Raw genomic sequence first — 12,632 nt, 5'->3', positions numbered from 1 at the left:
TGTATGCTTTAATTATCTTTAATTATCTTTAATTATCGACGCATGCGCTGGATCTGTACTGAGCATGTGCCGATCACTGACTGCGATGGTGGTCGCAAACACCCCTAAGCCACAGCATCCTTGGCATGCTACGGCTGTTTGGGGGTGGGGATGGGGCAGTGCTGCCTGCATTCCTAGAAAATGGGGAAGACAGATTTTTAGGCTCTGTAAGTGGGCAGGAGGTGGCCATTCTGTGTAAGCTTTGGCTAACCCAGATGGCCAATGCCACAAACATCGCAACCATTGGGGAATAAGAGAAGGCCACCCAGCGCTGCTCTGAAAAACAATTTTTTAGAATGATTAATAAAACCAAAATATGAAAAAGTTCTTCTGTGTAGTAACACCAATCCAAATCTTTAGGGAACTTCAAACAATCGATGTCAACTGATATATCCCAATGAGAGTATGCTCACCTCAAATTGGTGAAATGTGTACACATAAAGGTATCTTTGAGCAGATCTTCTAGATTTATTCAAGGATAACACTTGTCCCACTATAATCAATATTCCACGAACCCTCAAATAGAATCACAGAGAGCGCACTCCCATCGTGTAAGGCAGTAAGGCAATTTATTCACAATAAAAATACACTAAACACATGACAAACAGCACAGGACAGAAAAATGTATATAATAAAAATAAAAAAATCCCCCTTTGGGGTATCCTGCGTACCGGAATGGGCCTAGAGATAGGCACTGTAAAGAACGTGGGTGGATAGATGTTATCCTGGGTACATCTCCTCCCCGATCACTCCAGAAAATCCCTTCCTAGGTCCAGCCAGGCAGCAGAAATTTCTCCCACACCACCAACGCGTTTCGGAAACCTGTTCCTTCCTCAAGGTGTATGGGAGAAATGGAAACTAAAGCTCCTTATATACCTGAACACATGATTAAGGATGTTCATTAACAGAAACACCTGTGATCCTAATAATGAATCCTTAAAACAATCAATACTTTAAAATGACCAAAAAAATCCCTGTAATATCCACATTACATGCATAATAATAATCCCAAAACCCTAAAACAATCAATCTTTATTAGTTAATAAAAACATATATAAAATCTCACAAAGTGTCCCCTATTGGTAGAAAACAAAGTGCAGTGCATAATCCTAACATAAGGCTATCCATCCTTAATGATCCCAGATTGCAATTCTCATATAGTTTATACTAGCAACCATCATTTTAATTGGTTGAAAAGTATTCCTGCGGGACAGTTCCAACACATTCGTAGGAATTGTACAGAGATTGTAGAGTACGAAGAACAATCAGAAATTTAAAAAAAACATTTTGTGGCGAAAGGCTATGATGCTGGAAAAGTTGAAGATGCACGTGTAAAAATTAGAAACTCCGATAGGAATGATTTCCTTAATAAAAAAGATGGACCTGTATGTACGCTGCTCCTTCCCATTGCCGGCTGTGTGTTCCTTCGGCGTGTGACTCCTTCTCTGTCAGGGACTTCTGAGGTAGGTCACGTGGTCGTAGCTTGTCAGCTGTGTGTTCCTTCGGCATGTGTCTCCTTTCCTGTCAGGGACTTCCAGGGTAAGTCATGTGATCATGGCTTATCTCATACTCCTCACGATACTTGAGGAAATGGTGTTAATTATGTATTATGTTGTGTTCCCCAACGCATTTCAGCCATTAAGGCCTTTTTCTAGGAGTCAATATAACATTGTGGGGTAAATTTACTAAGGTGAGAGTTTTTAGAAGTGAGTTTTAGAAGAGATGTTGCCCATAGCAACCAATCAGATTCTACTTAACATTTAACTAGCACCTTCTAGAAGATAATAGCTAGAATCTGATTGCTATGGGCAACATCTCTTCTAAAACTCACTTCTAAAAACTCTCACTTTAGTAAATTTACCCCTGTGTGCTGTTTCCTTAAGAATATAAGGGAAATCCTCTCTTCACTGATTGGTGCTATGCAAATTAGATGTATTGTGATAGGTCTTCTCATTCTCGTGTCTTCATTGGTTGATGTGCAAGTCTGCATTGTTATGTACACACAAAAATCAGCAGCACATCAGACCTTAGTATGCAAAGTAGTAAATTAAATCTTTAAATCTTAAACAACAAATAAAGTAAATATTAATAACTACAAGTAAAATAAATATTAATTATATAATGATCGACAAAGGGATGTTATCGGTCATCTATTAGGACCGGTAATGATAATAATGGTGAGATCCTTTATATCATAGTGTGACGGATCTGTCTTGATTGGACAACCAGAATACAATTGTACATTCAGTTGCAGATATTTAAAATGTATGGATATGGTGTTATACCATATGGGTCTAGAGAAAGCGTTGATAACATATGTAGATAGAGTAGAATAGAATAGAATATAAAGAAAATTAATATAATGTGATAAGTACATTAATGTAATATAATGGCTAATCTAATGGTAATCCATAGGTAGGTATCAACCTAGAAGATGTTTCCTTAAATTATTGCTTTACCACTAGACCAAGTAGGATTACACATCCCACTACTGAATCCTTGTGCAGTCCATCCACCTGCTGACGTTAATCATGGGATGGTGCTGGGTGCCAAGATACCTACAGAGTATGGGGGGAAGGTAAACACAGTGTAATGTGTACAATACAATGTCTAATGCATGGTGGTTTAGCATAGAATGTTGCTGGGTGGCATAAAGTAGCATAGAAATGCCAGGTGATGGGCAGCTGTGGATAATGTAATGTATTGAGTTTAGTAGGCTTGGATAAAAATACTGAACTTCAATTGATCAGTCTTTATGCAGTGCTGGGAGTGTGTATATTTGGTCAACACAGATACCTGTATAAATGACAGAACTCGCACACCACCAAGTCCTGTAGTGAACATTTACCATATCTCAAACCCAGGACACACACTCTTGCAAGGTGCTCACCCAAACCTCTAGCCCACACATGCCAGCCATGTCGAAAGCCGCATCTGTTGTGTACAGCACACAGTGCATCAGCCTAGTGCTGATGTACTGTGTGTGGCCGCCAACTGGCTCCACTGGGCATGCACAGTTCTATGAGACTCCATAGGCCACAGCATAGCATGACTAGCAGGGTGCTACACCACTTTCCTGAGCACACAGTGCATCAGCAGTACAGTGGCATAAAGTAGCATAGAAATGCCAGGGGGCAGGAAGCTGTGGACAATGTATGGAGTTCAGTAGGGTTGGATAAGAATACTGAACTTCAATTGCTCGGTCTTTATGCAATGCTGGGAGTGCATCTTTTTGGTCAACACAGATACGTGTATAAATGACAGAACTCGCACACCACCAAGTGAATTCATTTTAATCCTGTAGTGAAGATTTAAAAAAAAAATGTCCTTTACCAGGTCTCCAACCCAGAACACCCACTCTGGGTAAGGCGCTCACCCAAACCTCTAGCCTACACATGTGAGCTGGGTCGAAAGCCACACCTGTCATGTACAGCTGATGCACTGTGTGTGACTCCCGAACGGCTCCACTGGGCATGTGCAGTACTATGAAACTCCAAATGCCACAGCATAACATGACTAGCAGGGCACTACATGGTGTATGCAGTGCCACACACTACTTTCTTGAGCATACAGTGCATCAGCAGTACAATGGCATAAAGTAGCATAGAAATGGCAGGTGGTGAGAAGCTGTGGACAATGTATTGAGTTCAGTAGGGTTGGATAAGAATACTGAACTTCAATTGCTCGGTCTTTATGCAATGCTGGGAGTGCTTCTTTTTGGTCAACACATATACCTGTAAAAATGACAGAACGCACACACTACCAAGTAATTTATTTTTAACCTGTAGTGAACATTAAAGAAAAAAAAATTGTTCTTTTCCAGGTCTCGAACCCGGGACTAGCACTGTGCAAGGTGCTCACCCAAACCTCTAGCCCACACATGCGAGCTGTATCAAGAGCCGTACTTGTCGTGTATGTGATGTAACATCTGCAAATTACAGCAGGCAGTGTGTACAATGTTAATAGCAGGCTCATATGTGTGCACTCCACCCACTCACTGCTGTTTTTAATAATAAAAAATGTCTTCCTTTCAAAATATTATACAAGTACATGTAAATACAGTACCCCACCATTAGAGAATAATTCATCCTGTCTCATTGAAACATGTGCGTGCATCTCATTAATGTACAGTATCGGTTATACCGTCATAAGAACACGACAATTACACTACTGTACTGTTATGTATGTGTACTGATTTGCGTCCCGTTCTAAGAGCTTATGTGATATCATTAAAAAGATTGGTTGTGATAACATGCAATATGCAAATACATTGCATGAATGTGATTGGCCCGCTCGTCAGTGATATCCATCCAATTTAACAGTATGGTATTCAGTAGTACAAATTTCATCAGTGGATCACTCACCACCCAGTGGTTAAGCGGTGTATTACATGGTGTGGCTTATCTTTCGTTGTATAATACCACAGTATGCCAAAGTACAGCCATCACGTAAGGTTCCATGGCACGACACAGAGGCCTGAATGGTGCGCTATGAGCAACAAACTAGCTGGGCCCATATGTAAATGGATAGATTGGTCCTTTTCAGGGCTAAAATTATATTAGCAAACAATGGGGTCCTTTTTTAGGATCAATGGAATGGGGTTACAGATGAGGACAATGTAAAAAAATTAAGCCTGTAGATGGACTTCAAGTTCCATTCTTCAACCCAGGCAACGCCGTGTATATCCCAGCTAGTTATAATTATACAGTATACATACAACATTCTTTTAATTTTACATAGAAGGAATACATGTGACCTACAAAATTGTACCATTTTATAGTCTGAATATTTCAGACTGAATTAATATTAATTAAATAAAACAATATAATAACAGTATGATGTCATAAAAATTTGAAAATACAATAATATGCAGCCAATAAATAAATATTATGTGTAAAACTCATGGTGTGCATAAAGCTGAACAGTAAGGCTGTTTGTTACCACCAGGCAGCAGAAAATGAAAAATAACTTTAGCCTTGAAAACCATTTGCAAGATTTGCTTCATGTGTAAACCATTTACCCACATGAATTAACATTAGCAATTCTTCTAGGCAGCAAATGCGCCAGACTTGTGTTAGTATTTTATGAAAAGGAGAGTGTTTTCAGTGCAATAACTGTTGTAATTCTGTCCAATAAAGATTTAATACAATTAATTTTATAAAGAACGTTGCATATTTATTGAGTAGTACATTCTCCTAAAATGATTTTGTTGCACCAACTGAATACTATTTTCTGCTTTCTGGGATTCATGGTGTATATTTTTATTAGGATTCCAACATTTGGATTTACATAGATTTTAACTGGAATGCTTTTGTAATCTTTTCAAGCGGTTTTCGATAAAAATAACATCCATCATGGATTTTATAAACTGTAATAAAACCAGCTTTATTTTCCTTAGGCTAATCCTTTTTATATTTGTGTTTGGGATTTAACAGTTGGGTTGAGAATTTGATTTGAATGTTTTTTTTTGTTGTTGTTGCCATTGTGTTGTGTTTACTCAGTAGTTTAGCCTCCAGAAAATTATAAGCTACAGAACGCAAGTAACAAAGCAACAGAATAAACTAAACTATCAATGAATATATCTGATTTGTAAATGGTATTCTTATGGCTGCTGGCTCTGCCGGTTAAATTCTTATAAATGTAAATGTTTAAGTCATGTAGAAGACTTTACTTGTCCGCTCCCTAGTATACTAATATAAGGTAGGCAATAATAATTTGTCCATGTTGTAAACAATACAAGTACTGGCTTCCTGTGGAACTTTAAAACAAAATGCTGGATAATTTTAGAAAAATCGAGATGTAAGTGAGTAACAAATTGCTGGATAATTTTTGAAAAATCGAGATGCACGTGAGCTATAGTACAACTATAGGCCAAACTTGTGAATTATGATAGAACGCATTAAATCAAGGTTATTTTGTGAGCTCTCTTTTATTTAGAGGTGTGTTTAACATGATAATCTTCCTTCAAGCGCGGAACAGTGCATTGTTGGGCTGCTTGATGAACTGGGATACCTAAAAGCAGAGTGTAGGCATTTTCTGACCATGCAGATTAGCATAGGCATAGTTCTTTTGAGACCAAAGTGTGGCCTTTGGGGACGGACTTCAGAGGTAGGCGGAGGGGATGCCAGTAAAGGGCCCATGTTAACAAGAGGACCAGTCAGTACAGATCATCCAAAGAGGGAGACACATACAGTATGTACACAAGATATTTGTATTTTTTGAAAGTATAATAGTGGAGATGAATAGAAAAAAACATAGGGTAAGGATAATCTATATAATAAAATTAAGTGATGATAAAAATGTTGTCGTAACGTTAGTGCATGCACATACATCTGATTTTTTTAAAAACTTCCACATACTCTGAGCTCCCCACAACAATAACATAACATTACTACACCCAAAAAAAGTTAAATATACCTCAAAAATAGAACCTCATAACAGTATTACACCCCCAGTCCCCATAAGCTTAATACCCCACCCCAAGGTAACATTAATACACCTCCTACCAAATCCACCCCACAAATAATATTAATATACACACCAACCCTACCTCCCAGATAACAATAAACACCCCACCCCTCTCCAGGTGCTTTCCTCTCCTAGCGGGAAGTAGTTCTGTGTTTTCTCTGACTCCTCACACCTTGCAACAGAGGAGAAGGATAAGGCTAGGGATGGTTTTCGACCATTGATGAATAGCAAGCATCAAAGTTTTGCCACAAATAGTTGATGGTGTTGCCATCCATTAATGGTAGAGATCTGATAATACTCTGCCATCAATAACAGAAAGGCACTGTCCCCCCTCACTGGTGTAGGGACAAACATATAGCCCTGTGCCCCTAAAGTGGCCTACATAGTCCCACCATCTTCCTTGATTGGCCTGCCTCCCTTTGAGTCCTGCTATTTGGTAAAGTAGAACTGCTGCTCTGACGACTGTTGATGATGTATTCCATTGATGGTGGCTGCTAGTTCCGGTGGAGGGAGAGCCAACGTACAGCAGCAGCAGCCCAATTGGAGCCAGCCCCCTTTATGCAGGGTAGGTCTCCGATTATCATTGTTGCTGTGTAGATAACCTGCTGCTGAGTTAACCGGCATCTAGAAAGGAGTCTGTGAATGACGCAGTCCATGGTCACAGCAATGTTTGCACAGTGGCCAAATCACTCAATAGGCATATGACCCAATTCTACCTGGCGCAGCCCACCCATGGGTGTGGGTGATCTGGCATTGCTAGGTCCTACTTATCTCTAAGCCCCATATCAGCTACAGTTCCCTTTAGTTCCACGCTATATTCCGTCATTAGTTTGACATGAGACTCATGTCAGTACTGTGTGGTTGCAGCAGAGGCGTCACTAGTGTTGGTGTCACCCGGTGCTATAACTCATGGTGACACCCCCCCCACCAAAAAAAATAAATAAAATTGATGCGCAGCTCCGCAAACTCTCCCCAAATACCAGTCCAGCAGACACATTTACACAATGCCCCCAGTAGTGGTGTCCCGTATGTAGTGCCCACAGTAGTGGTGCCCCTTATGCAGTGCCCCTATGCAATGTCCCCAGTGGTAATGCCCCCTAATAGTGCCCCCAGCGGTAGTGGTAATGCCCCTTATAGTAGTGTCCTCTATAGTATTAGTGCCCCCTATAGTAGTGACCCCAGTATTAATGCCCTTAGTAGAAATGCCCCTAGTAGTAATGCCCCCATTAGTAGTGCCCCTAGTAGTAATGCCTTCAGTAGTAATGCCCCCTGTAGTAGTGCCATCAAAAGTAATGCTCCCTGTAGTAGTGCCCCCTAATAGTGCCCACAATGGCAGTGGTAATGCCCCCTATAATATTACCCCCAGAAGTAATGACCCCTATTGTATTGCATAGAGTGTAACAGTGACTGCCAGATAATGCAGAGAGCATCGTAGTAACCGCCAGATAATACAGAGGGCATCGTAGTAACCGCCAGATAATGCAGAGAGCATCATGGTAACCGCCAGATAATACAGAGAGCATTGTAGTAACCGCCAGATAATACAGAGAGCATTGTAGTAACCGCCAAATAATTCAGAGAGCATTGTAGTAACCGCCAGATAATACAGAGAGCATCGTAGTAACCGCCAGAAAATACAGAGAGCATTGTAGTAACCGCCAAATAATACAGAGAGCATCGTAGTAACCGCCAGAAAATACAGAGAGCATTGTAGTAACCGCCAAATAATACAGAGAGCATCCCAGTAACCTCCAGATAATACAGAGAGCATCGTAGTAACCGCCAGATAATACAGAGGGCATCGTAGTAACTGCCAGATAATGCAGAGAGCGTCATCGTAACCGCCAGATAATACAGAGAGCATTGTAGTAACCGCCAGATAATACAGAGAGCATTGTAGTAACCGCCAAATAATTCAGAGAGCATTGTAGTAACCGCCAGATAATACAGAGAGCATTTAAGTAACCGCCAAATAATTCAGAGAGCATCGTAGTAACCGCCAGATAATACAGAGAGCATCGTAGTAACCGCCAGATAATACAGAGAGCATCGTAGTAACCGCCAGATAATACAGAGAGCATCGTAGTAACCGCCAGATAATATAGAGAGCATCGTAGTAACCGCCAGATTATACAGAGAGCATCGTAGTAACCGCCAGATAATACAGAGAGCATCGTAGCAACCGCCAGATAATACAGAGAGCATCGTAGTAACCGCCAGATAATACAGAGAGCATCGTAGTAACCGCCAGATAATGCAGAGAGCATCGTAGTAACCGCCAGATAATAGAGAGCATCGTAGTAACCGCCAGATAATACAGAGAGCATCGTAGTAACTGCCAGATAATACAGAGAGCATCGTAGTAACCGCCAGATAATAGAGAGCATCGTAGTAACCGCCAGATAATACAGAGAGCATCGTAGTAACCGCCAGATAATACAGAGAGCATCGTAGTAACCGCCAGATAATACAGAGAGCATCGTAGTAACTGCCAGATAATACAGAGAGCATCGTAGTAACCGCCAGAAAATACAGAGAGCATCGTAGTAACCGCCAGATAATAGAGAGCATCGTAGTAACCGCCAGATAATGCAGAGACCATCATTGACCCACGTATAACACATAACATGAATACACCCCTTATACACACAGAAACACAATGAGTATACCCACGCACATACATTAATACACCATCCCCAGCATAGACACTCTCTCCTCACTGAATTAGTTACTTCCCATTACACCTACTGTATACAGTAGACCATAGTCATTGTGCTGGCTGCTCACTGTCTCCCAGCTCCTTCTCATCCTCTCTGACTGGGAGGTCAGAGGGTCACGCTGGGAAGAAGCAGGGACAGTGTACAAACTACTTGTCAGTATTCAAGTGTAATCAACAGTATTTGAGTACACTTGTAAACTGGCAAATGTTTTGTAGACTGTCCCTGCCTGCTCCCAGCGTGATGATCTGTAAGGCAGGGAGTGAGCTGATTCACTGAAGAGAGGAGGAGCAGGAGCTCAGCTGCCATGATCCACCCCGGCGGCGGCTTCAGTCAGGCTGATGGTCTTTACACTGACAGCAGGTAATCAGCCCTGTGCCTCTAGCGCTCCCCCCCCCCCCACATGTAGGGGACTGTATGAAGAGCACAGCACTTACTGTATAGTAGGCTGCCGCTGGCTGTCTCAGTGTGACAGGCGCAGCGGCAGCCGGCAGAATTAAAACCTGTCTCAGCAGCTGCTGCAGGGAGAGCGCCTCTCCAGCCTGGCGTCTCCCTGCAGTGCAGGCTCTGCTGAGCGGGGGGCGGGGATGAGTCAGATTTTGGTGTCACCCCCTCGGAGGGTGACACTCGGTGCGGCCCGCACCCACCGCACCCCCCTTGTGACGCCACTGGGTTGCAGGATGCTGGAAAGGGGTATTGAATGTTCATACTACCAAATGTTTGACACCATCTCTGAGTTGGGTCTCACATCTCATCCTTTTCATGTAATTTGACAATTTTTGAGAGAAGTACATTTCTAAACATATACACTAAACAAAGTAATAAAAAGCTGCACACACATAAAATCCCAACATGAAATAAGTGCAGACTCATATGCTTATGAATCTTTTCATGGAATATTTATTTTAAAGGGTTTTTACTAAAATCACTGGACTTTCATCTGGTTGGACTTTGATGTGACAATTACAGTATTACACATTCTGACTCTCCTAGTTCGTGGTGGCATCTCCTGAGAGCAGAGAATAGCTGTGCTCCTTAATATGTTGCCTAAATCAAATTAATCAAAACGCCTTAGTCCTCAAGCCTTAAATTTCTTTTATCTTTTGGTCTCTTACTATATTACAGGTGTAATGTGTCAGTAACATCACTTTGCACACTTCTAATCACATACTAGCTGATATATATTGGCAGACACTATGGTGGTAGGTGGCAGCGGTGTTGAAATGGAGGTTAGTCCACATGGCAGACAACCAAAGGGTGGTTTTGGTTTATTAACTAGGTAGAAACAGGTAGCAGATAAACAGAGGGTTAACAGTAGGTACAGGTTGATAGGATTCCCTAGTTGCAGGCAGAATCTTTAACGTATACTGATGTTATTCTATTGTCATTAAATAACTGAACTATACAACAGATCTTCTCTGGTTACTGTACACACTTCCTGGGAGGGAATTCTTGAGCCGGTATCAGGCACGTTGCAAGAACCAGTCCTTCTGCATTCCCACACTGTGCAAGCCTGAAATCCTTTGGTGCTATCCTACTACTTGCACTGTGCAATCCTGATATCCTGCTATGCCATCCAGTTGTACCTACCTGATAATCGGTTAGTATTTAATGGATTCCCGCAACTCTGCCTGGTGCAAGCCAATTCTATTCAAAGGACACTGCATACCTGCACCTTGTGGATGCTTGATACCTGCACCTGTGTGCTGCTTGTGCTGTCTTCTCCTAATTGTGATATTAAAGTTTCTTATTTTAGCCTGCTTGAGGAGTAGTGTTATTTGACGATCTAGCTTCATTAACACTCTAGTCACCACAGATAGTCCAAGGTACTGTAACCAAAACCCTAAACCTACTAGTGCTGTGCGATGCTGTGGTCTTGTCCTTGCAATGAAAAATAACAAAATTGTTTGTTTGCAAGACCATGGTCCACCACAGCAATTTACTTTTCTCCCCCCACAGGCTGCTGTAGCCAGTTAAGGGGATTATGGGGATTATGGTCTTCGCAATGGAAAACTCATGGCAAGAAAGATAGGACTGCATCAGCTGTTTCAGTCTTTGTCATAACTTCGACAGGTTGTCCAGCACAAAAACCTCAGGTTCCTGGAATGTCCCCTCCCAACTTTCCCAGACCAGTGCAAGTGGTCCTCATAATATCAGTCAATACTACAACTACTGTATCTATGGATGCCTGTGACACAACCTCCAGATACTTAGTTGAATAGTCCACCACAGTGAGTATGAACCTATTATCAATCCTGCTGGGTTTACCCAGTGGACCAATGTTGACCATAGCAACAGCTCTTCTATTTACTTTACATGTATATATAAAAAAACAAACAAAAAAACATTATATAAAGATTGGCTATCACTGGGTTAGTAATGTAGTGTATGTACCACTAGCAATTTAAGGATTGCAGATTACAGTTGACAGTAATCCATTTGCCTTGAAAATTTCAAATTTGGCAGTTGCTTTTAGTAAAAATCAACATCATTATCTCTTGACCATGGCCAAGCTTGAGGGGGGTGAGTGGAATATGAAAGTGAGTCTAAATGCATTTAAATAATAAAGAGCTCTGCATTGTGTTATTCTCTTTGTTCTCTACCCAAGCATCATCTCTCTTCTCTAGTCATCTTCTGTTGACATGTAAAGGGGATGGGCAGGCATATTATAATTGTCATGACCGGGGTTTCGCAGCATGGAGGTTTGCAGTCCTTAACAGTGAGGGTGCTGTGGCGCGGTCCTTCTATCGGGGGAGCTGGCGTATGGCCACTGGCATTGACTGTACGCAGAGGTCTGCCAGCATTGGGCCACCCTGGCAAGGGTAAGTCTAGCGGCATCTCTGTCACAGGTGTCTGGGCGCCACCATGTTGTCTTTGGCCATGTGACATAGCAGGCCAATCATCTGTAGGTACCTGATCTCTCTGGCCTACCACGTTCCGCTACTGGGTACTTAAGGGTGTTTGGAGCTCCCTGTATTTGTCAGTACAACGTGTGCACAGCGTAGCTGTGAGAGAGTTATCTGCACTCCTGAAACCTAGAATTGTGTTCCGGTGCTTGCCCTAACTCCTTGTCAGCCTCTGGCTCCCTGCATAGCCTGCACTGCTCTGCCTTGCCTTGCTCTCTGCTGAGATCAGCCCTGCACCTTCCACCAGACCCACTCCTGCCTGAACTTGTCTCCTCAGTTAACCCACTTCTGCCTGAACCTGTCTCAGTTAAACCCATCACAGCATTTCCGAATTTCTATTTCAGCCAGCATCACAGCATTACCGGATATCACCTTCAGCCACTATTCAGCAAACCAGGATATCCACTTCACTCTCACAGTCTATCTGGATTCATCTCTATCACTGATCTGGACATTCATTTTCTCCCATTCACTACAGCTCCCTTCAGCCACATATATCAGT

This window comes from Taudactylus pleione, unplaced genomic scaffold (assembly GCF_031769625.1).
Source record: "Taudactylus pleione unplaced genomic scaffold, aTauple2 ptg000062l, whole genome shotgun sequence".
NCBI classification, from domain to species: Eukaryota; Metazoa; Chordata; class Amphibia; order Anura; family Myobatrachidae; genus Taudactylus; species Taudactylus pleione.
This window is presented reverse-complemented; position numbering follows the sequence as displayed.